Consider the following 26,895-nt stretch of genomic DNA (forward strand, 5'->3'; position numbering starts at 1 on the left):
CTCGGTGCGCATCAACCCATTAAAAAATCTCAGAAGCTCGAGCATGCCCAATTATTGTCAACCTCACGCAAGAACCTCTTCATGTGCACCTCCGGCATGTGACAAGACATCAGTGTCATTCACTGTCGGGTGTTTTAGAGGACCTTCCAAACTTAAGCTACTCTCGAAGTATCTCGGCGCAACAACATATGATACCTACCAGATTTGCAGAGGCCACAATATCAGACGGGCCTCTATGGGTTGTACCTGATATACAGGTGAGGTTATCGAGTTCTGGAACCACTGGCAAAATATATTACATGTCGTCTCTAGCCTCAAGACAACTTTCCATATTTTAGATCAATGAAATGTACGGGAAGGCGTTGCATGTGTTTGTTAACTGCTCGGTCACGGCGTCTTCGTCAGCAGTGGCAGCTGTTATGCCTGAGAAGGAATTGATTCGGTTTCAAGATCGATCACAGGACCTCGTCTAGCGCAGCCGAACTCTTCGGTCTATGTGGAGCGCTCCGCACTGTTTCTTGTGAAATGCCGCAGCAGTAGACTAGCTTTTGTGACTATAAGCCAGTGCTGCAGGTACTAAGGTACCCTATGAAGGCAGGCACATATTACCAGCTGACCACTGATGTGGTCAGCTGGTCATTCACTATCAGCAGGACTGATCGTTTACCGAAAGCTAACTGAAATATTTTTTATAAAACTGTTAATCTGGCCTACGAATTTATAGTACATGATATTTGGGATTTATTTTAGGATCAGGTTATTAGTGACGAGCCAGATCTGTACGTGCCGTAATGTCCCAGGGGTTTAACGCAATTATTGAGCTGTATTAGGGTCTTGTTCTAACCTGGTTGTGTAGCACGTGTATCTCTCCTCGTATTAGGAACAAATTTGCACATACACTTGCAAACTATGATCAAAATAGAAATATCAATCTAATAATACCGCATTCCTCACTCGACCCGCCATGGTGGCTCAGTGGCTATGTTGTTGTGCTGCTGAGCACGAGGATGCGGGTTCGATTCTTGGCCTCGGCGGCCGCTTTTCTAAAAAGGTAAAAAGCAAAAATGCCCGTGTGTACGATATTTCAGCGCATGTTAAAGGTCGCCAGGTGGTCAAAATTAATCCGGAGCCCTTCACTACGGCACGCCTCATCACCTGCGTTGCGTCGGCACGTTAAACCCTTCAATCAATCAATCAATCAATCAATCAATCAATCAATCAATCAATCAATCAATCAATCAATCAATCAATCAATCAATCAATCAATCAATCAATCAATCAATCAATCAATCAATCAATCAATCAAATCAAATGCAGTCCTCTATCAATGCCAAGGACAAATTGTGTGCAAGCTTAACAAACATGAAACTAAATGGCGCACTAAAATATTCAGACAGTTTTAAATATTTATCATGGTGGCTCAAATAAGCAATTGAATGCCTTAACGTAACCAGCCCTACTGCCGGAATTTTTTGTCGGGAACAATCAACTCAAACCCATACTTTACGAATTCATCGTTGATGAAATGAGGGTTGTAGACAAAATGTTTTCTTTTTGCCGCATCACCTAGCTGGAATAGATCCACAAATACTGAATTATCGGTTGATAATATTTGAAATTATGTTACCGTGGTAAGTTGGTGTCTGCAAACACCGGTTGGTCGATAGAGGGTAAATCAAAGTGTCGATTTTTTATTATTCTAGACAAGTTACGCTTGTCTTCGACAATGTAGTCAGGGTAGCATAAAAAACGGCCGCTGTTGTTCATAATTTTCTTTCTGAAATGCAGTAAAACAAACGCCGCGGTATTATACTTCGTTAACTAATCATTCTGGAAGCGCCGAATTTCTCTTTCCAGTAAGACGGTGGCCGAAGCAGATATCAGCAGAACGTGTATGCATGAGATAGCAAGCGTTTTTATAATTTTTCTTCCTCGTGAGTTAGCCGATCTCCTTCCAACAGCACTAAAAGGTACCCGTATGTGCCTAAAGGATGAGAAAAGCTGCACGTAACTATTCAGCTTTATATCACCGAAGAACGGACGTGACTATTCAGCTTTATATCACCGAAGAACGGACATTAAAACAATACCAGAAATGCACACAATTACACCAGTCTTATTTCTTCAACCGTCATCTCAACTAATTCTCCTGGTCCCACCATGTAGCAGTAGTCCCACAGAATTCGGTACTGCTGTTTATCACTGTTTTTTAAACGTTTAGTGTTTTTCTGCAGCGCGCAACGCAGAGGCAGTACTTCAAGGTGGCCAAAGTGCTGAGATCACATTCGAGCAGCTGATTCGCCCTGCCAGGGGCTCTCTGTGCGTCGTTGTTGACTATGGGAAAGGTCCCAACAAGGCCGGGCAGCCGGATCGCGGGATCTTGAACCTCGTTGTGACGCCCGTTGAGAGATCGGAGTGACAGAGCACCATCAACCTATCGGGAGGTTCTGCCTTGGTCATCAGTGCGCAACTCAACCTCAGAATCAATGTTCTCTGCAGGTGAGCGGAGTTGTCAACGCCTGTGAATAATACTTTACCGAAAAGATAAAATCTTCATGCGAAAAATCTCGAGGTCTCGCCAGTTATTAAGAGCCTGAAAACAAAACGGCATGAAAACAACAGCTGCGTAAACATTGGCTCTTGTCATTAACACGCTCAATAGCAAGCGCGAAGTCGTTGCTTAAGTTTAGTTGGATGGTTTGAGTGGTGTTTTTTCAGCAGTGGTGAAGGTTAGGAACTGATTCAAATCCCCAGGGCACCACTAAACGGGCCAAAAAACCTCGAACAAAATCACATTTTCGTACTTCAATTCTTCTAAACGAGCCTCTCCTCCCCCAAAACGAATTTCAATATCACCGAATTCCCCCGGGGTGCCGAAGTTTCGGAAAGATTGACTCATAATTACGCGGTAACACGATATCCTATGGATTTCAAAGACGCTTTCTATGGGTCACTCTGGATCCCCGATTACAACAGTGACGGGTGGGATACCGACCATTTGCTAAATAGTTTTATGCAGATCGGGTTATCTTTCGTCGTGCCAGAAGAACGACCAAGCCAGCTGGTAAATATCCGCAGCATCGCCATGTACGACAAAGCTTGCTCCTAGTAAGGCATGACCAAGACAAGTCTGACTCGAAGGCCTCGCCTTTCATGAGTTTTGCCTGGCATGTTCAATAAGCATTCAATGAATGATTGTTACCCACTTAATATCCGTACATTTTTTCAGAATTATACGTAATGCTTGTGAACCCCATGCATTAGAGACAATAAAACTTGATTGAAAATTTTATTTGCTCAATGTTAATGAGGATCTGGAGGCACTCTAGCCAAAAAATGTTTGTGACATGCGGAAACTCAAACGTTTGATGCAATTATGTATCCTAGGTAATTTTAAGCTGGTTGGAAAAGAAAGAAAAAGAACTTAGCCTCAGTCTGTAAAGCCGCGCCTTGACGTGTTCGGCAGATTTCATTGTTTAAAATAAAGTGCAAAGGTGAAAAAATAGAACAAGATTGAAAGTCGTGATTTTTCGTCCCCTAGGAATGCAATCAAAGAAAAAAAAGTCGCAAAGTAAGGATGTTGCAGTTCTAAGTGCCAAGTACATATTTGAAATATGTGTTAATTAATCGAAATAGTTCAGTTGTAACCGACTTATCGACTAATACGAATGGCAGCGGGCAGGAAGAGGCGGGAGCCAAAGTTGTATGTTGCTGTAAAATAGTGCCTTGCTTCTATAATGTACTTCACACGGCAAGCAAGCAAGCCAGCACAGAAGCAAGAAACCAAATAGGGAAGGCCACCGATAATGCCAGCGAGGTGCGAGGAGCAGTTTTCATTTACAGATTCAGCGATAGAGAATATGGGCGATGTGTTAGATACAATCTTTTTTCTTTTTCAGCCCATGTGACATCCAGAAGTTACATCACAGTGTAGTCTACCAGGAATCAATGAGCCTCGACTAAGTTCTAAGCCAGTACAGGTGGACTATTTCTCAACTTGGATTTTGAACTGACCACGCACGAGACGTAGCTTCACACGTAGGCATAATTTTACAAACACAAATTGAAGATCACTTTAGTACTCCTGAAGAGCCAACACTAAGTCGAGGAAAACGGAAGTAGTTCATTTGTAGCTCCTTCTGCTTGCATGAAATTATCAAAATGAAATATTTTTGTGCGGCAGTGGCGTTCCGAAATGTTCAGCTTTTTCCTGGTATGTTTCAAGCATGTTGCAGACGGTTGCACCCCTGCATGCTGATTTCTGCGATTGCCTCAACAAAACTGAGAAACAAATTTTGCAGAAATTCCGAGAATTATCCACAAATGCGAAGCATTCTTAGGCCGCTTGTCTTGAGTGAGAATTTTCGCCATCTAATTTTTTTTATTTTTTTCGAAATCCTCGCAACGATTGCAGGTGAAACTTCTGCGAAATCTTCGTCATTGTGGAAATTCAGGGTGATACATGCTTCGCCATTTTCCGTTTTATTTTATATTTGTACTATTCTTTTAGTTTTTCGTAATTTAGTTCAACCAATTAAGTTCATTTAAGCTATTACAACGATTACAGGTGGAACTTTTGCGAAATCTGCTTTATCGTTGAAATGCCATGCGGTATACATTTGCCCATTTTCCGTATTTTTAAAATATTTTTCTTATTTCTTACTTATTCAAAATTTCGTCCGACCAATTATCTGCACTTACGCGATAACAACGCTTACATTTGAAACTTTCCCGAAATCTTCAATATTCTGGAAATACAGGGCGCCAGACGTTTGGCTATTTTCCGTAATTAACTATATTTTTCTTATTTTTTTATTTTTTTCAAAATTTCTTTCGACCAATTATCTGCACTTACGTTATCACAACGATTACATTTGCAACGTTCGCGAAAAAGGCACCACTATTGTGAAAATGCAGGGCCTTACATGGTTCGCCCTTTTGCGTAAGTATTTTATAGATTGCGTATCTCTTTAGCTTTTCGAAATTTCGTTCCACAAAATATGTCCATTTACTCTAATATAACGACTACAGGTAGAACTTTCGTAAAATCTGCATTATTGTGGAAATGGCATGCGACATGCGTTTTGACATTCTACATATTTTTAAAATATTTTTTTTAGTTTTTTAGTTTTTCCAAATTTAGCTCGACGAATTATCTCCATTTACGTTATTACAACGATTACATTTAGAACTTTCGCGAAATACGCACGGTTGTAGAAATGCACGGTGTTACACGGTCCTAGCTGTGGGGGTGCTCGGCAAAGAATGCTACGCATTAAAACATTTCATTTTTATTCCACCAGCGGTGTTTAGCGCGAAAGCTTCAGTACTCCACATTTGAAGAAACGCTTGGAGGGAAAAAAAAAACAGTTATGAAGGGCACAGCACCCCACAAAAAAAAATTGGAGGTCAAGGTGTGGATCGCACGCCGGGAAAGGTTAATAGCAGTGCCGCAGTAGGGTCCGAGGAAGGCCCAAAAAAGGGGTGATGGAGCTCAATGACCCAGGAGGGTAGGCCTGCGGCGCATCTGATATACGATCCGCCTTGAAAGCGGTAGAGGCTGACGGGGACAACAGGGTGCTCATGGAGATGGTGAGCAAGAGTAACGAGCTTCGGGGTAAGCTATACAGGTGGCTAGTCAAGTCCATTTGGCTAGTCAAGTCGCCACGGTCGCTGCCACTACAATAAAGGGACTGTTCAGCAACAGGTGAACGGGACGCTCCTGGTGGTGGCAAGCGAACGCAATGAATTTTGGAAAGTGCTGAGCAGGAGGTTGGGCAAGTGGAGACCGGTGCAGCTGAAACGTTCACCAGAAAGTTCAAGAACAGATCAGCGAGAGGTCTTGGTGAAGGCGAGTGGGCGAAACGAGTTTCGCAGGGTGCTGTCCAGAAGGCTAGTCAAGTGGCGATGGGCGCGGCCGTAATGTTCAACACAAAGCTCAACAGCATATCACGAGCAGTGTGTCGGTGATGGCGGGCGAGTAGAACGAGTTTGGGAGGGGGCTGTCCAGAGGGATGGTCAAGCGGGAACGAGCATGGCCGCAAAGTTTAACCGAACATTCAACAGAAAATAACCGACTCACGCTGTTTGAAAGCCCTAAGCATCCCCTACAATTTCCACGAGGGCACAGATCTCGAATGATATTATGGCGAGAAATATTTAATTAATAAAAAAAGAAACGCCTTTTTCTTAAGGAAAATATGGTGAAAAGGCGAAGCTTTCTTCCATACAGCATGAGGTAGAGTGAAAGTACGAAATCCAAACTGCTTCGACCGTATCCGAATGGTGCAATCTGATTGACGTCGGCTTCATATTGCGAGGGATCGGGGTTTGATTCCGACCAAACTCTAAGAAAAAACGGTAGAAAAAGGGAGCAACTTTCACTGTTCGTCCCTTCAGCCTCCCTCTGACTGTTCAGCCTTCAGCCTCCCTCTGACTAACTGGTTAGTCCCTCAGCTGCGCGGGTATCGGGCGAGGAGCAACGTTGCTCCTCCGCGAACCACTCCCTCTCACCCTCCACGGCGAGAAACATGTCTGCTCAGCGGTGCCGAACAAGCGGCAGCCAGCGGCATCAACCGCTCGCCCCCACTCACCACCGTGTTTTGATTTGCGCAATCTAAGTGCTACATGCATGAAATAAGCGAATTTCGTAAATATTTAACCACAGACTGCTCCACGCGCCCATAATAGCGGCGCTCATCGCATATCGCCCGCTATACTAAGCCTATTCCGGCGGGCGGAGATGTCTTGGCCGCTCTCAGCGATTTAAAACACCCGCACCGGCGCAGCCTGACGTGGACCGTACCTCAGGGAGAAACACGTCAATCACCCCAGGCAGCCACCGCGCGCGCCGATCCTCACTCACTTGCAGTTACCAGTTCCAGTTTTGTCTACTCTTTGGTTACAGTTAGCTATCATGTAAACAAGAAGATATGTGCAGTCGCTAACGCCCCAATTCCTGACCGTTTTGTGTTTTAGAAATACTAATGCACAGTTTCGTAAACATGCAAAGAGTGGCACACTCTTAACAAAAAAGCTCGTAAAAGGGTAGTAACGTGTGTATTTACTAACTTTTTAGGGAGTTTACTACTCCAAAATACGGTACGTAGTTCCTACCACTAAGTGTGGAACCGTTACTAGTCTAGACCGTGCACTTAGTAACTGCTGCTGGTTTGATACTAACATTCATGGAAGTAACAAATTCTATGAATTATTGAACATAATAACTGCAGCTTTTTTTCCACACCAAATCACGATTAAAACGTTTTTGCAAATCCCCATGCTGTCTTGTATAAGCTCACATTAAACTGCATAATTCTGAAATTATCGCTAAAATATTTTATTTTTATGACCAGCCCACTGACTCTCTCGGGGGCTTTCCGCTGCTGGCTATAAAAGCAAGATCAGATGTATTTATAAGGTAACTAAGTAATACTCGCTCTCCTCGTGCATCCCGTTGACTTTCTTGCTCAATTCGCTTGTTGATTGTCCACGTGTGATGAGTTCGTGATGAATGTGTCTATGTCGCGCTGCGCACTCAGCAGATTCGCATTGTCACGCGTAGTTTTTTACTAGTTCATCATTGACCAGTTAGTAAAAGCAACTAACTACCTAGTCAATACTGGGACAAGTTCCGGCCTCATTCCGGCGCCCACATTTGACAAACGGCGGCTATATATATATATATATATATATATATATATATATATATATATATATATATATATATATGAAGTGTAGTCATTGCGAATAACGAATTCTTGTGCCGCGTATGTTTCCGTTTATGTCGTTTGTGCTGTGGTGTGCATGTGGTGTGTTATTGACGTCGGGTTTATGGCGCATCCTTGCAGAGAGTGTGGTGCGTGTGAATGCAAGCCTCTGGGAATTACATATACGTCCGAAAAGGCTCTGCGCGCCGACTTGTGCTTTATTTGGTTCCAAGAATCTTTTAGGGCAAAACTATTGGACCTTCTATTAGGCTTTGGTGTTTAACAATCAACTGCGAGCACAATCTACGAACGATCGTTTTTTAAATGCAGAGCATTTCTTTAACTCACGATGTCACCCGTTCTAGGCGTCCGTAGTAGTCCGCATCGCTCGCAGGTGCGCCTTCTCGGCGCGATCGTGGCGTGATAAAGGCGGTGTCGGCGAGGCTGGAACGCACTCATCGCCGCGCTCTCTCGTCAGCCCCGCTCCTCCTCGCCTACTCTCCGCTCGCATCGCGCGCTCTCTCCGCGGTCGGTTCGCGCCCAACAGGTGGAGGCGCGCGCGTCGCGGGATCAACAACATCTGTGGCGTGATCGTGACGTCAGCATCGCGCGCGCGTGGCGCGATCGTGGCGTGATAAAGGCAGGTGTCGGCGAGGCTGGAACGCACTCATCGCCGCGCTCTCTCGTAAGCAGTTGCCACAAGTGCAACAACATTAACGTAACGCGAACTACTCAACGTCGTGCGCCCCCGGAAATGCTCTGCATTTGATCGTGCCCCTCGCGAGGGGGATGTTTCACGCTCCGCTCCACGCCGATGGCAAGCGGGAGCGCCATTGCGCATGCGTGGCGCGCACAGACGCGAACGGCATTGGCTCCGGTTGCGCTGAGCGCGCCGCCGATACCGGAGCCGACCGTCAAAAACGGTCAGCTTTATCTTTCGGCGCGCGTGGTTCTCGAACCGTCGATTCACATCTAGAACATTGTAGATCCAAGAAGATTTTTTCACGGGCCGCTCCGCTCCGATAGCAAGCGGGAGCGCCATTGCGCATGGCTGGCCCGCTTGGCCGCGAACGGCATTGGCTCCGGTTGCGCTGACCGTGCCGCCGATACCGGAGCGGACCGTCGAAAACGGTTAGCTAAAACTCTATTTTTTAAGGCTTTCAGCGGGCTCAAACGCGCCCGCAGTGATCGTCGTAGTGCTCGAAAATGCCCATCAAGGTATTCAAACACGCTCATAGCAGCATGCTCGAACCCCTTAGGTGGTGTTTACTATATGCGTAGCCTGCTGGTGATGAGATATACATAATAGGAAGCAAGAACGAGCGGCGCACTGAGCGGGCTTGTTTACCGGCGGCCATTTTGGTTGAAGGGAGAAACGTTGCTCCCTGTGCTAAAGGCGCAACCTTGCTCCTTTTGGGGACGAGCATATGATACATCGCAGTTAGTCCTTTTAGGGAGCAGCTACCACACCCTTTTTTCTAAGAGTACAGGGGAAGAGCATTTTCTTGAGGCGCTTGATGTTCCTTCGGTTACCACCATCATCCCAAGAAGCAGAAATTGCCAATGCCAAGCATGGCAAATCATCAGTGGCCAATGTTTCCGAGCTTGGCAATACCTCGGCCGCCATCATTGGCTGGCGCTTGGGAAAGGTGACAAGCCAACAATTGGCCAAGCTCTGGAAGGCCAATATTGGACAACGCTTGGCAAAGTATGTCACCATGATATTGCCTATAGGTGGACCCCAGGCTATTTTCATGCACATTTTGGCTTTGTGGCCAGTCCTTATGACCAATGCCTATTTAATGAGTTGCCTCGCGGCCCGATTTTTGCTTTATACATGCCATTGTACAGGAAATTATTTAACGAGTGCGCAATATTTATTTATAGCGCATTCGTTAAATAATTGTTTTGTACAATGGCATGTGTAAAACAGAAATGGGACCGCGAGACACAATAAACACACTGCATCAACTTTGCGAAGCAATTACGTGACTTGCCAAAAACAATTCAGACACACAAAACGCCGGGTCTCTCTCTGTAGTTTTTTATTATGCATATCAAATTTACGAGAAAACTGGCTTAGCAGTGGCAAGAATACGAACACAAACACGAAAGCAAAGACACACACAATAGTCGAGAAAAATTTAAAAAAGCGCTGCTCATGAAGCGCGAACAGATTATGCTTCGTTTAACTGCTTGCGATGCCTACAAAACCAAAGCATTCAGGTAAATGAAAACAGGACCATTACCCCGGTCATTCTCCGACTTGCCAAGATCACGATATTTTGTTGAACAGCACTATTGTAGAATAGCCCAGCTTGGAAAGCTTGTCTCGGCTGCATCCACCACTTGTCCACGGGAAACAACTATACGTAGTAGCGCCTGTAATAAGTAAAAAAAAATAGTTCACCACAATGCTAAATGCACGCTGCTTACTAAATACAGCACCTAGCACCAGCCTTACCACATGTCCGTGAGAAAATATATCCGTGCCGAAAGTTCTGGCTTCTTAACACTCGCTATGAAACATAAAATGTCCTACACTAATCATAAAACATAAAACGCACTGCACTATTCATTTTTCAATACTGCGTTTTACGGTAGCAGTTAGTTGGCTCGTTCTTGAGAAAACAGTCCGGAATTTCACCGAAAATGGGCTTCACTCTTGCTGCAGTCACGCAAGGTAATTAAAAAAAGTCGTATACACAAAGCAACGCGGCTACTGAACCCCCATAAACATTTAATCGCGACTGAAATGTCGTGCCGTCAATGTTTTATTGGCGTAAGTTTTGTTTTCTAACAACGCGGGACCCAGAGACTACAATGTAACGCACTACACAATGGGTTCGGAACGCACGAACGTTCAGTTTTTTTTTTGCAAGACATCTAGCCAACTTGGAGGTTGAATAGAAACCTTGTTTTGAATGCATTATATTTTGAGGGGTAACAAAACAAAGCCACAATTAAAGTCTTAAACTGGTTATGGTGTTGCTGTTGCCGTCGCTCACTTCTGCCTCGTCAGACGCGGCAGATGCGAACGGAACCGACGGAGAAGCCCAGCGGCAGTGTAATTACTTTGTCGCTCGACAATATCTGTACGTTGCTGAAGAAAATAATGAAACGAAAGCTTCATTTATAGCTAGAGTTTAATTAAGCCAGCTTAGTACATCCGCAGCTCTTATACTGCACACGAGTCTTGCTTCAACGCATGCTGAACGTCGTGAACCTGCAGTGGGAGCACGGCCGCTTGTTCGGAAAACACAAAGCCGGAAAAAAGGATAGCTAGAACTGGCGACACACAAATGGAAGCACATGTATGTGACTGCTTTTTTCTTCGCAAGAACCAACAACTCTAAGCAGCACTCACGGGCGCCAGATAAACGACAGCTGAAGTTTTGGCGGGTACGAGCGCGAGCTCTCCCGCACCGCGCAAGGAAAAATTAAATGGTGACTTACGTTTTCAGCGGCGGCCGCAGCAGCCAAACGATGTTATTCCACCAGTCAGGTATACTTCACAGAGCCACCGACACCAAAACGCACCTCACAGACACGTACAGGAGTACTGCGGCAGTTTCAATGCCACAAAAGAGGCGGAGCCATCGGTGCAGCGCGTCCGTCCGCCAGCCCCGCCGCGGGGAGAAAGAACGCGCAAAGGCACAACGCTGAAGTAGTTCGACGGGCACCGTTGCGTTAGGACACACAAATGACCCATTCCTACTGAACGTGTAACACTATCTCTCACGCTCTTTTGAATACGCTGCACTTTAGTTTAAGTACGCTTTGTTTTAAATGCAGAGCATTTCAGTAACTCACGATGTCACCCGCGTTGACGTCCGTAGTCCGCACCGCACCCCTCCCTACTATATAAAAAAAAAATACTATCCGGCGCCCGGTTTCGATCCCTCGACCCTGCGGGCGGAACGCAATGTACATGGTGCTCTACCGACTGCGCCACAAAGCCGACTTTTTTTTTCTTTAATGCATAGAAATTTGATAAAACTTCAAAAGACAAGATACTTAACACACAATATAAACACTAACAGACAGCAAAGGGCAAGGACATCAGTCGAACAAAGATCAAAACTCAGGCAAGCAAACGCACGCATCCAAAAGAGGCAGCCACTCTGGTGGATCACTCTGCGCAGCATAAACGCTCGGCACCAACGCCGCCTGTTCCCGAAAGATGCACTGGGTCGGCCTAGGGGGTTCCGCATGCCGATCAGTCATGCGGCACCTCCACCAGCTAAACAATCCTAGGAGAACGAAAACGTCATATGGCACCCGATTAACATCTTCAAATGGCAGGAAGTGAATGATGTACGGGGTGATGTCAATGTCATTTTTAGTGTCCGCTGCAAAACATCCCAGAAGAACACAGCGTCCCGGCACAACACAAAACAATGATCAATTGTCTCAGGTTGATTACAGAGGCGACAATTATCCGACCAAGGAATAGACATTCCTTTTTCGCGTAGCCATGTCTTAACTGGGAGTGTGGAAGAATGAAGCTTGAAGAAAAATGTTTTTGCATTTGGCGGGATACACATGCTCATTACGCGTTTTAAAACATTGCTTTTCTGGTGGCCTAAGTAAGGCTGGCGATAAATAGGCACCGGGAATAGACTTTCAATAAGAGTGTTCGTCATAGTTTTCCTTGACATGCTGAACAGATATTCCAAGGAAAACCGCGCGGTAAGAAAGTTAAATGACTCCACGACCTCTTTGAGAAATCCCCATGGAGGCTGTTTATTGACTTCGCCCGTACATACAAGCAAAAAAGGCAAATGGAAACTTATGCGCTGCTGAAGTACAGTTATTAAAAGTGGGTGATCAACCAATTTGTAGAAGAAAAAAATTCCCCGCATTTACCCGAGGGGAAGAATGTGAAAGTGCGAATGCAGGAGTTGAATTTGCGCGGTTCGGTAATGTTCGCGAAAGAGAGATCACACACACACACACAACCACAAAGAAAGAAAGATGCATTTATTCACAGACACCTATTTGTGTTGTCGTTGTACTTGATTGCTAGAGCGTATCTAAGCTTTGAAATTTCGTGTCAGTACTCCTTTAAGCGGGTGCATTAGCCCTTCTCACGCCCGATTCCTGTCCAATCCCCCACGTGGGTATGTGCCATGCACAGACACCTATTTGTGTTGTCGTTGTACTTCATTGCTAGAGCGGATCTCAGCTTTGAAATTTCGTGTCAGTACTCCTTTAAGCGGGTGCATTAGCCCTTCTCACGCCCGATTCCTGGCCAATCCCCCACGTGGGTATGTGCCATGTCAGCGGCCAGGCAGCGCGCGCCCATCTCCCCCCGTTGCCAAGGAAGACGAGGAGATTTCTGGCCAATCCCCCACGTGGGTATGTGCCATGTCAGCGGCCAGGCAGCGTGCGCCCATCTCCCCCCGTTGCCAAGGAAGACGAGGAGCGCGCGCACCCGCAGCTGTTGCTATGCGGACGGCGGCGGAATGCGGACGGCGGCGGACGCTTCAGGCTCGCTTAAGAAGTGCATTCGCACTTAAAACGAGACATGAGTTGGTGCACAAACAAATGCATGAGCCCAACACCCCCTGCCTTTAAAGGAAGAAACAAGTTGTCCCTGCGCATAGGTTCCCATTGAGAGCCCCACACAAATGTTGCAAAAACTCTATGTAGGGCCTGAACTTTTGCTCGCGCACAATGAAGCACTTGAAGAACATAAAGGAGCTTTGTGGCAAGGAAGACGTTACACACTCTTGCACGTGCAAACACAGAGAGGTCTCGCCCATTTCATGCCTGCGATGCACGCTTAACTTGCGTGAGCGCTGATGACCAATGAGGCCCTGTGTTCCATATTTGATGTAACGGCACGTCGAGGTAGTGAAGTGGGGCGCTATCCCAAATAATACCAGCGAATCTGGATGGTTTTGTTCCCCATTGTCCGATCCAAAATCCCTTAGTTTTTTCCATATTAACATCCGCTCCAGACACATCGCAGAACTGCTTAGTCACTGGAGGAAGTTAAGGATGCCATTTACGCACTTAAGACTAACAAGACCCCAGGGCCAGATGGCCTTGGTGCGGAGTTCTATCAAAAGTTTTCTAGTATCCTTGCTCCAGTTCTCTTGGACGTATTTACGGTTGCCTATGATCATAATATCTTGCCGCCAACCTTTTATTCAAGACACAAGGTGCTAATCCCCAAAACTGCGGATGCAGAAAAACTAAGGTATGTAGAGGGTTACCGACCAATCTCCCTCTGCAACGTTGACTACAAAATTTTTGCAAACATTTTATCTAGGCGCCTTCAATTTGTAATCACTAGTTTAGTGGGGCCCCACCAAACTTGCGGTATTCGGGGCAGGAGTATTCACACAAATATTCATATCGCTCGTTCTGGCTTGGAGTGCGTGTCCGATTCGGTAGATCAGGTGGCCCTAATATAAATTGACCTTGCAAAAGCGTTTGATCGGGTTTCTCATGATTTCTTATTAGCACTTCTGGCAGCAGTCAACTTAGGCGATGTGTTATATAAGGGCATCAAGCTGTGCTATGATCCGTGCAGTACACAGCTTATCGTCAATCGTATTCTGTCCGAGCCGATTGCGATCAAGTCGTCTGTCAGACAAGGCTGCCCCCTGTCACCGTTGCTGTTTGCATTGTACCTCGAGCCTTTTTATCTCAGCATTCAGCAGAGTCAAAGAGTGAAAGGTTTTTGCTTACAATTGTGCGAAGTTAAGGTACTTGCTTATGCAGATGATATAGCGTATTTTTGCGCTGACAAAAGGAGTGTCCAGGAAGCCCTTACAATGCGCCACAAAGCCGACATAGACTGGGACGCTACGAACGCGCCTGATATCGTTGACTCATTCAAATTACTGCTGACGAGCGCTCTCTCGTCAGCAGTTGCCACAAGTGCAACAACATTAACGTAACGCAAACTACTTAACGTCGTGCGCCCCCGGAAATGCTCTGCATTTGGTCGTGCCCCTCGCGAGGGGGATGTTTCACTGCGTCTTCTCTCGGTCGCGGGACCCGTGGCGCCATCTGGCGGAGGCGCGGCACAACTCGTAGCACTTTCTTTGAAAAAGCTCCTCGAAAGCGCGGCAAATATGAAATAGGGATGACACGCTTTCATGGCCCGGTGCTGTGGCTCTTTAGGTAACTACCTTTTGCTGCGTTGTGGCCTGTTCACTCGCTCTAACCGTCGCCGTTACGGGCTCGGCAAGCTCAAGGCCAAAATGCGCTTTTATCCGTCAGCTGAAGCTCGGCTTCCGATTAGCCTTCCGTGTGACGTTACTTCCGGTCGCCGTTTGCTTGGCGCTCACTCAATCTTTCAGCCGAGTTACCGATGGGTGGCCAATAGCTCAGAAGCCAATGGGGACCCAAGGGGTTTCCAATCATTGGCAATCGGCCTCGGCTGCTTGGGATAGTTTTGTGAAACCCACTGTGTAAAGTCGGCTTTCCTGTAGTGCCTTTTACTCGGATATACGACGCAATCACAAAGACATAGAAAGCTTCGCTTCAATGCATTCAACTGTTTTACATGAGATAAAGAGAACACTTTCAAGTTATGCAAAAGGTATATATTTACTCCGCAAATTAGTATGAACATTTGGGCTGGTAATATAATGACGAAATATGTACAGGGTGTCCTAGCTATCATGCACCAAGATTTAAAAAAAGAGCAATGGCGTTACGCGAAGAAAACCTAGTGCGTAATGTTTGCAGTATTGTGGAGAAGCGGATAGTATTTTTTTCGTTAATGATACTTAACTAATTAATTGTAATTATTTATCTAACTCGAGAAGTACTGTTCTAATCACAGAAGTGTCAATAAGGCACTTGTAGGTACCCACGAGGGGCATCTAACTGCGGTATTTTCAGCGACGAACTAATTGCGTACTCATTTATTCAGACTGATAAAGAAAACCCGCGAAATATGAAAAATACCACGTGGGGGCGCTTCCGCGCGCATTGTAAAGCAGCGTCCCCAAATAAGCTGATTGAAAGCAACTGCTTCGCCTGTCACCCTCCTGAAGAGACAGCGCATCACCTTGATAACGGCATGCATGGAAAGAGCAACAGCAGCAAGATTCGCGGGGCGCGTGTGCAAATAATGCACAAACTCGGTCGCGATTTATTCTGTCTTTCTTTTGCTTATTTCATTCTGGGTAACTCAGAGGCAGCTTGTTTGAGGGCATTGCTTTACGGTGCGCGCTAATGCGCACGGAGGCGCCGTCACGTGGTATTTTTCATATTTCGCGGGTTTTCTTTACCAGTCAGAATAAATGAGTACGCAATTAGTTCGTCGCTGAAAATACCGCAGTTAGATGCCCCTCGTGGGTACCTACAAGTGCCTCATTGACACTTTAGTGATTAGGACAGTTCTTCTCGAGTTAGATAATTAATTACAATTAATTAATTAGGTCTCATTAACGAAAAAAAATGCTGCCCGCTTCTCCACAGTACTGCAAACATTATGCACTAGGTTTTCTTCGAGTTACGCCATTAATCTTTTTTTAAACCTTGGTGCATGATAGCAGGGACACCCTGTATAGGCAGACACCTGTAAACGAAGCGTGTGGGAGCGCGGTAATCGTTCGTTATACACGTCATTTCGTTATATGCGTCGCGAATTTTACTGATCCCCTATTAAGCAGATAAGCATATTGAGAGAAACAATGTTAATTTGCATCATATTTAAACCCCAATAGACGAAAAAAGTCAATTTTTGTCTGCGTAGTAGCATGTCTTGCTGAATGCAGTACCTTTTGCTGTCTGACCTGATGCTGTCGAAAGTCAAGGCGTGCTGAGGGGCGAGGTCAGGGAGTGATATATGCAGTCAGGAATATATCTGCAGCGCGTGCAATGCCGCTACCGTGTCGCGGGTCGTCATAACGCTTCGCTCCTTTTCAAGCCTTCGTCACTGCTCGCCTGGTCATTTGTGGCGCCCCTTTTCCATATGACGGCCTCCACGATGTCATCTGTTGTAATGTCAGAGCAAACCAGGTCCTGGTTTCCCACCGAAACGATATCGTCGGTAACCACAACCGATACCACATCGCCGCACGCGCTGTCCGTATGTATGGATTCCTGCAGCTCCGTGGCCGAAGTGGGTGACAACGGCCATCGGCACACCTATCAGTTGAGTCGTCAGCCAATGGGATCCCGGAATAGGGACTGCACCCAGCGTCGCCAGCAGTGCTGCGCCACTGGGCCAGGGGAGTGAAACTTCCTATACCTTGTATGGGAAGCGATATTCGCTCGCAGTGCCGGACAAACCCCTGGTGTTTGGGGGCGGTACTAAAAACATGGCGACGCGTTACAGACGCCATGCACTGGGTGACGCCATCTTAATGAGGACTGAAAAGCCGAGCGGGAGGGGGGGGGGGGGGGCATTTAGCCTAAAATTCATTTGGGACGCACACGCAAGGCAAATTGAGCGAGTGGCTAGCGCACGACCTTGTTCCTGTTGCGCAAACCACCACATTACCAAAAGAGCAATTGTTTTGCCCTGATTGATGAAGTTTTGCGCGTCCACTTCTTTTTGCAGCACTTATTATAAGTACGACGTTGTTTTGGTTCATTAGTACACACAATGTAGACAATAATAAAGAGTACAGTTATTTTATTTTTATTGCCTAAAATATCATTCGTACAGTAAAAACACAACTTGGATATTTTGCGCTTTTAGTCGCAAACAAAAGTGTATGGCACATGGTCGCATGCTAATAACTAGGTATCCAGCCAGTGCATTTCTGTCCAGTGCCTTGTCTGTCCAAGGTCCGCGCAGTCTCTGCTGGTGAAATGGGCAGGACACAGGCGGTAGCTGCCGCAGATCTGTCGAGGTGGTAAATGAGCCAGGTCCTGCCTTCTCGCACACTGGAGCCAAACGCGAGATCTGGAACATCAACAAGCACGTTTGTATATTGGGGTTAGAATGAATACTAGCTTTAATGCTACTTTCAGGCGCACATAGTTTTGAGTGAAAACTGGCATCTGTATTCGTAATAAACGTGATCTCATATATTTCGAATCTTTCTTTCTTAAATTGATTTTGGCTACAAAGACGACTTGTGACAACACCAATCGTAAAGGCAAATTTTAAATTAAAATCAGCCTTTATTATTAGGAGACCCGGATACGTTTTTCTATTTTTTCGATCATATTGTTCGGTGGCAACGACCCACCTTTAGTCCAAGTCCAAAATACTTTTCTGCAGACAAAAGCAGCCATCCCACACCACAATCGCTAAGCAATTATTCATGCATATTAGATGCAACGCATCTCATTCACCCGCCTTGTCTCTGCATCCGGCGTTGTCGTCGTCGGCGTCCGCCCCTCCCCCATTCTCCTCGCCGCGCCAGCTGCGCTCTGCGCCGCTCACCCCCTCTCCTCTCCGATAGCGAACACTCTCTCGCAAGGGGCATTGGATTGGATTCGATTGGCTTGGCTTGGCTTGGCTTGGATTTGGATGGGATTGGATTAAAGTGGATTGTGTTGGATTGTGTTGCGTCATAGCCGCGGCAGACGCACTGGCGCCGGCGCGTCTCTTCACCGTTATGCGCCCTATAAAACGCGGTGCCTGCGCCGCTCCGCTCCATCGTTACAGCGCCGTTCCTCCGCTGTCCAACGCTGCAACGTGAACCCCCCTATGCGTCGCATGTACACAGGGGTTCCCGCGAGGGGAGGTGGGAGTTTTTTATACTTTCGCGCATTATGTATTCCTCAGGTATTTCTCGGGCCCTGCAGTAAACAGTTGGTTATAAAAACCTGATTTAAGAACCTCTAATAAATTACCAGCAAAGGTTAAGCCTGCATTGTCTAATTATTTATCGGCTTATAGCTGTAACTGCGTTTTTGAGAATATATCGTTCTTGTACTTAAAGCTGAAACTCGAAGCACGGAACTGAAGCGTAAAGTAGAAATTATAAGAGGCGGAATTATAGTTATGATTGTATTATAAACACATACAGTAATTGCTTAGTTTGTATATTTATTCATACAAATTCATTCTGCTATATTCCGTTGATTCACGTGAAGAAAAAATGCAGAACACACAATTGAAACGCAATAAAATAATTTATGTAATTAACACGTACTTAGTTAACATAGTGCTAATAACATGATATGAACCTATGGACCCACCCTTTGAGCCATAAATGTATGGGAGATGCCTTCCTCCATCTGATAACACTGATAATACTGATAATTTTTATAATATTCACGATTATATTAATATTATACTAACAACAACAACGCAGGCAATCAAAAGCTAATAAAAATAGTGCGGATAGGCTTACACTGTTTCATTAGTTATTGTATATGTTGCCTCATATACATTTTCCTGCATACCGTGCATTCCCTGGCGCTAAATGCAAAACACACGATCGAAACTCATTAAATCAATAACGCACGTATAAACAAACGTGTGTAGCTATGTAGACATTGGATTAATTACCAGATGCTTTGCCGCGAATTTTATTCATAATTCAAGAGTGAAAGAAGACAATCACAATGTAAAAACAAATAGTGCACGTGTAGCTCACTTAAATTATAAAGCTAGTGCTGCAACCGCATCCTGCTATCTCGTGCAAGCGTAGAAAAAAATTCCCGCGCCTTCTCGCGAGGGGAACACGAGTAAATGCAGAGCATTGGGGCCCCAGTACTGGTTGAAGGCAGTGTTGCTTCCATCGCTTCTTCCGTGATGCTGGAGTAGCAGACACGAGTAAACGTGGGAGCGAGCGTCAACCAAGGAAGGAAGGAGCAACGCAGTGACTGAAGCACGAGCGACCGCTAGCCGCTTTATATTTGCAGCGCGCGCAGTAGAGGGAGAGCAGTACGGGGGGGAGAGCGCGCATGCGCAAGCAGCGCGCACCCTTCCACGCCCCACCGCGCTGCTATCAAGCACCTGTTGCGCCGAGACCGCGACGGAGCGAACGGGCTGACTACGACGCATGCGAGCGCCAGCTGCTGTTGAGAGAGAGGAGGGAAGGAGGAGAGGCGCACCTGCTGCGGACGCGGAGCTGTGGACGCCGTCCGACGCAGGAAGAGGCGAGGCTAAGAAATGCTCTGCATTTAAAACAAAACGCATGCAGATCGTACCTTTCGTCCGCCGGGATCCAAAAGAAAGTTATGCGGCCTGGCGGGAAGAATTTTGTCACCACTCAGTACAGCACTATCTGTGATGACGGCGCGAATCCATTCATGCGTCTGTTTCGTTGAAACGAACTTTACGGTGGTAAAAGTGGCCCTCGGAACACAGTGAATCATAGCATACCTGTGGTCACGACAAGAAACGCCCCTTTTCAGCGGTGCGAAGTAGAAAGGCGTGGTTCCCGTTTTCCACTCGGGGTGCCGCTCGTGTTTTCGCAATCTCGAACTACAACTTTTAAGTTCACTTGCATATTAAGAACTCCGTAATTAATAAGTAACCTGGCAATAAATATAAAATGCAACAACAACGTTCATTTATGCTCGTATGTAGTACAGCCCCCAAACGTTAGGATCGCTGCAGTCACGGGACAGAAAAACGGCGGAGTTTCATCCCCCTGACTAGGCCATCGGCAACGCCTCCCCCCCCCCCCCCCCCGGCCGATACGGAGCAGCCAAGCTGGTCGATTTCGATTCGCTGCTGTGCGTTCCCACGTGTGCGGCTGGCTGGCAATAGTCCTTATCAAGCAATTGGGCGATTTCTTCATTAAGCAGGTGCCGTAGTGGCCTCCGCTGTAGTAACGTTCAAAACACATAGGAAACGTCGGAATCTGGCCAGGTCATGTGACTATGTGGCATGCTTAGTTTTACAGGCTATTTTGTAGTACAAACGTTCGTTGTAGCGGCGTTTGACGGTACAGCACAAATGATATACTCCAGCGTAAACAAAATGCTATTCCGTGGTTAGCTGGCAACAGCAGCTGACATCGGCAAGAGGGAGACTTCACGGAGCACTCCGTGAGCACCATAAATGACAAGAGGACAATGCAGAGGTGGGGTTGAACACTGCGAGCATTGACGATAACTGCCAATCTATTCTATCCCAGCTTATTTCCCCCAACAAAAATTTCTAATAGCAACGTTCACAGGGCCATCACTTGTTCGCGAATCTTCGAGGGGCATAAGGCAAGGCTAGCTGCAAGGCACACTGCCCGCACGTAATGCTGAATATCGTGCCATAAGAGATCTGATACAAAAGGAAACCCCTTTATCACATAAGTGCTGCTGCAAGGCGAATGCACAACATTTTTATGTAGTACTGAATCGGGGTTGCAATGGTGGGACCCCTTTGCTAAAAATATTTGATCTTGTATGCTAATTCCGTTTCTCAGTTCTCCATGATCGTGCAATACCGCAATGTCACCCTCCAGAAAGCATGCTGTCAAGCAAAAAAAAAAAAAAAATGATGAACCATTTCGCTCTTACAACGTGGATGAAGTGTGGAGTATGATGAGGTGAAGCGTGGTGTCGGGAATAGTTTCTCGGCAGCTTATACTGAAGTATTTTGAGGAAGGATACAGGAAAAAGCACAGCAGGAAACAAGAAAATTATTTCTTCGTTCTAAACATATATTTGCCTCCAAACACACGCAGCAGAGAAAAATTGAGAAAGGGCATCACCATTAGACTGGAAATTGTAGTGGGTGCTTCAGATACTGGGTCAATTCACGTATTTTTCTTAAGATGGAGGAACATCTTTCGCTATTAAAATTATTTTATTGAGAAAGAAAGCATAAACAGGATACTGTTGCGAAGTAGTCGTGTCCTAGTTTGAGCAATTTTATCGCTGGCGCTGCGCATCAATACGGCTCGCTTCGCTGAAGTAAGTAGCTTTAATTAGGCGGAACGCTGCAGTAAAGCAATTCGCTGCCACATTCCGGCAGTACACCAACTGAGGACTATGTGCGAGGAACTCGCGTAAGCATGGAGGTATCTTGAAGACACAATAAGGGGTAGTTAAAATGGGTGGATCGGTCGGCCGCTGTCGATGCGATGATCACTGAAACGATGACTCGCTCACTCTTTGGCCGACGGCACGTAGGCGACAACTGTCTACGCCAAGCAAAAGCAAGATTTACAATATGTACACTTTATTCACGCAACGTATTTACAACCATCAAGCCTCATGAACGCATAAAAGAGGTCGGGACGAGGCCCGCGTGGAGCGGGGCTCGCCACTCTCCCCTCTCTTTTCCTCCAAAACACCAAATTCCTCGGTTTTACCGCCGAAACCCCGCCCACAAAAGGGACGTCACAATTTGAGAGTGAGGATGGCTTATTAATTAACCCCCACTAGGCCACTGGTTGGCCAGCGTGACAAACAAAGCTGGATGGATTCAAAATATTCACGTGACCTACATCTCAATCTCACACATAAACCCGGGGTTCCGCAAAACAGAAATATAAGACAAATAAAAACCAACCAACTAAAAGCACAACTAGCGCCGGCCATCGGTTATCGAGCGGCTCGCCTTAAAGTATTGTCCATAACGTGCACGCCTATGTTTGTGCTCCCCGCCGCCGAAATTTCTTTGCACTGTAAGCACGCCGAGTGCATAACAATGCCTGGGCGCCTGTCCACTGACGCATCCCAGCCACCGAGTTGTCAGGGCCAGACATGGAGCGAATGGAAACTTGGCCCAGTAGCCTTCAGCTGCATGTGTACCCGTGCTAGACAGAACGTCGGGTGCCTCCTTCTCACGTTTGACCCCTTGACTGACCTTCAGATGCCGTCCGCTTCGGGCATTCTCGTGGCGGTAATCGCGGACGTTAAAGTGTCAACGGTACCACTCCGACGGCTTCCCAAACGAGCTAGACGAAAGCCTTCGTCAAAGGCTTACATCGCTTTTAACTGTTGTGGGGTGACCGAGGCATTTGTATAAGGCCTCCCCGGGCCCGCTCGCCGGTTGAACACAAAAGCGCGGCGAACAAAGAAGAAGCCTCCGCGGTTTCTCCTCATGCATGCCCCTCGCGTCCAAGTCAAGTCGGCCGGCATGACAACAAACACCATAAAGGTAAGCAAGCTAAGTTCAACGAACGATACCTAGTTGCCGGGTGGATCGAATTAAGTGCGGTGCGTGAACTCAACAGGGGTGTAAAAAATTTTCTCGTTGCGTATTTCGCTGTTCTGAATCCCACCTCCACTCGAGCCTAATGAACCGCCATGCACTATTGTGCTCAATATGACAGTAAACGCTCATCAGTATCCAGGAGATTACAGTCAAACCCGTTTATAGCGAATTGCAATATGCACCGCGATTAGTTCGATATATCCAATAGTTCGATATAGCCGAACCCACCTATGACGAACTTATCGTTACAAGTTCGCCATCCGCGGGAGCCCCCCTCCTCCTCCTCAAATCCACCATCCCCGCATGCAAAAACGAACACAGTAAAGTAGCCGTTACCATACCCAAAATAATCCATTTATTGCAAGTATCAAAGCTACTTTCCGCCTGAACTGCCTACTTTGCAAAGAAAAAAGCGGTGATTTTTGTTTTCACTTTCGTTTTGGCGGCTTCAACTAGCATAGCATTCTCTACACGAAACATTATTTGCACCAGTTCGAGTCCGCGTCCTCCAAAATCTAAGAAGCATTGGCGGAGCACATTGACTGCCGAAAGCGCTTCATTATAAGCGTCGGACGGCTTTCACTCGCGACATCATCGGGAATGTGGGGCAGCTCTTCCCACAGTTCACCGATGCTGCTGTCTTGGTCCGGAATCGCTGACTGTGCGGGTTCCGTCCTGAGTCCCGCGCGTCGGAAGCAGTCAATAAAGTGTCGGGCGTCATGTCGCTCCGTGCGAGGCGCAATGTCTAAGTCGCAACTCTTGCTCTGTGGTCGCGGCCTATCCACATCTCAATCTCCGCTCCGAGACCATGCATTTCGGCGGCCATTCTAGGCGCGCAGAGTTCGATATATCGGATGTGAACTTCGTTATAAGGAATATGTTTCCCATGTATTTCCGTAACTGAATTATTTTTGTTCGATATATAGCATGATTCGCTCTATCCGGGTTCGTTATAACCGGTTTTGACTGTATATCGGCAAGGCAATGACTATTGGTATAAACGTTCGTAAAAGGCTTGGTTGATTGGGGTGTCGTGCTCCTAATGCGTCCTTAATCTTTAACCCCCGGGTACCAGACGAAGGTTTTTCATAGCGGTGAATACTAGTGAGTGTTGCAGGCCACAGTGAGCGTCACAGTACTACTGTTAATAAATCGCTCTTCATCTTTTGCCATCGATCGTCTCATTTGCTCTGCCGCCGCATATCAGTATGCACCACGGTCTTGCACCAGTCTTGTGCTGCGAGTATGCTCCCGACACCAGCTCAGCCCATATGCCCGTTTAATGCTCCATGCCGTGAAACATTCATATTGAACAGCCTCCTGCTTACGTTGATGTCGGCAGGAATCATGCGACGTGAATGCGAATGTTTACCTCATCCTGGAATCATCTTTTCAATACCATAGTCTTTCTTGGGCCGCTAAGCACAGAAATTGTCTGTCTGTCTGCCTGTCTGTCTGTCTGTCCGTCTGTCTGTCTGTCCGTCTGTCCGTCTGTCCGTCTGTCTGTCTGTCTGTCTGTTGGTAAGTCGGGCAGCTGGTCAGTCAGGTCAGGTCAGCTTGCCAGCCAGCCAGCCAGCCAGCCAGCCCGCCAGCCAATTCAGGGCCGAGAGTTGAAAAAAATGCTTGAACGAGAAATTAAGATATGAAGGACCTTTTCGGAATACTAAAACTGCTCACGTGCTCCATACATGTGAGCATTGTTTAGCAAAAAACAAGTTACGCATATGTGAAGCAGGTGATGTGACACAGCTTATAGCGGAAGGGTTCAAGGGGCACGTGGGATTGGCTGCTGCGGTATTAAATAAAGAAACGTCAAATGGTGTCGCAAAGAGGCGAGATAAAACGAAATATTTTCAAAAGGCGCCTCGTTTAGCTGTTCAAAGAGCAACGAAAAACGGTTGCCAGCGGATGAAACGCGGCCAGTGCGAAAGCGGGAACATTGAAGGGAATTGAGCAAATGTCAGTTTTATTCCTCATAGGGGGAGGAGGGAAGTGGAACGGTGTGACGAAAGGAAGCGAGAGAGAGAGATGTTGTTCGATGTCAAAGGAGAGGGTAACATAACCAACTGGAGGGCGAACGTCGGTGCAGGGCATGCTGAAATCACGTATGCTCTTATCATGCTAGCGTAAAGTTTGGTCAAACCTGAGGCGTGTGCATACCCACATCCTCGACTCCCACTGCAGAGCTGTTCCTCAGCAAAGATTGCGGGCACTCTCTTTCTGCGTTTTTAATTTGTAGTATTCAGGCACTGCGAGCTGCTGAAGCCACATGTCGCGTGCACGCCGTCTTTCGGTACGTGCTTTTGCAAAATATCACTCTCAGCCCCGTGATAAGCGCTGGGAGTTTCAAGTGCGTGCCGGCAACGAATAAGTAACAGACCATCCACAAGAACTGCGACTTGGTCTTGTTGGTATAGGTTCATGATGGGAAACAGCGCAAAACAAGACTTGGACAAGAAAGACTACGGGGCGAAGCCCTAAAGAAGACTCGGACAAGAAGGACTACGGGATGAAGCGCTTCGTCCCGTAGTATTTCTTTCCAAGTCTTGTTTTGCGCTGTTTCCCATCACGAAGTAAAAGACCGACCTCGGCGAGAAAGATTCGGCTCCAATCCACCCTGTGAAGGTGGTTGGAAAGCGAAGCTGTAAACGACATCCACAACGATTACGCATGCGACGTTACTTGAATTTACACACGTGGCTGTACAAAGAGTAAAACCAGAAACTCTGCAGCTGTAAAACCAGAGACTCTGGCAGACAACCCAGCAGCGACGGCAGAAAGAAAACAGATGAGCGTCGGCTGAAGGACGAGCAGGAGGGCTGCACGTGGAGTTACGGCGTCATCAATATCACTGCTCCCCCCTCACTCTTGTTTCATGCGCCCCCGCCAAAGAACTCCTTTTGTGCGTTCCTCCTCCCCTGACGCTGTTCCGTTCGCCGCTATCCAAACCACGTGAAAGCTGTTAACATACATTATGCGGTTTGCCCTTCACACCTGGGCTCTGAATGAGCGCACGCGGCATACCCGCCAGTCTGCTCGTTGAGTTCACCGTCTGTCTCCCCGTCTCCTCGTGTGGGCGTATCTTAGTCGGTCAGGCGATGGGCTCCAACCCCGTTCCTCAATGCGGGTCCACGTCCGATTCCAAGCGGTGAAGGAAATTTATTTTATTTAGGCTGGGAGTTTTCTGTTGACGCGGACACGAAAATTTTTATGGCTGGTAAAGGTATTCTGCTTCGCAGTAAGGTGTAAGGTAGTGTTTTCACGAGAGCTAAGCAAGGCGTATCCGGTCGACATCTTTGCTTTTGGCGACAATAGCATGTACAGCTCCTTGTGCACAGGAGAAAACATATCTGAAGTTGTTTAGCGGAAAATAAAATTTCCCTTCCTATAAAAGAATTCCATAAGTCGGCTCGGGTCACTGGGGCGTTGAGAAGCTAGCGGCAAATTTGAAACTTTTAACACTGTTAAACTTAAACTACTGCAGATGTCGCCCTAGTTTTTATGTAAAGACTGCATACTCTCAAATGATGGGCCGTGTTGGTGTTTGGTGTGCAGATTGAATTTTGTTGAATAAAAATTCCCAAACTAAAAACGCCTTTTAACATTGCCCAAATTTAGGGCAGTTTTTCTTTGCAAATTAACAAGCTAGGTAGTTCCCATTTTTTTAGTGTCATTCTTCTGTTCTTCTTGAAGCTACGTGCACATTGTAGTTGATGTTGTCAGACGGTTATGCGTATTTCAGAAGAAGCACTTTACTGCAGCCAACTAACGCATTTTGGTACATTTTGAGAACCAATAAAAAGGGGCTATATCTTCCATTTATTTAATTTTCACACATTAAAGCCAAGGTTGCTCTGTATCACCTACATAAAAACATGTTGCACTATCTTCGTTGTTTTGCAGCTGCAAAGCGCCACAGATGGCGGTGACACACTCAAGTGGTTTGCAAGGAGCTTATGACTGCAATGTAGAGAGAGAAATGGCTGTTACAAAGACAAAATGATTAAGGAAAAGTTGCGGTGAGCATGCTTTTGTCAAACTAAGCGTGAACAAAGTACGGATCATTAGGAAAGCACCACAAATAAATCGTTCAAGCTAACGCACTCGCTCTTCAGGATGCATCTTTTCATGCACTGCTCA

Source organism: Haemaphysalis longicornis, unplaced genomic scaffold (assembly GCF_048455015.1).
Source record: "Haemaphysalis longicornis isolate Haplotype H1 unplaced genomic scaffold, Haemaphysalis longicornis Haplotype H1 scaffold_4, whole genome shotgun sequence".
Lineage (NCBI taxonomy): Eukaryota > Metazoa > Arthropoda > Arachnida > Ixodida > Ixodidae > Haemaphysalis > Haemaphysalis longicornis.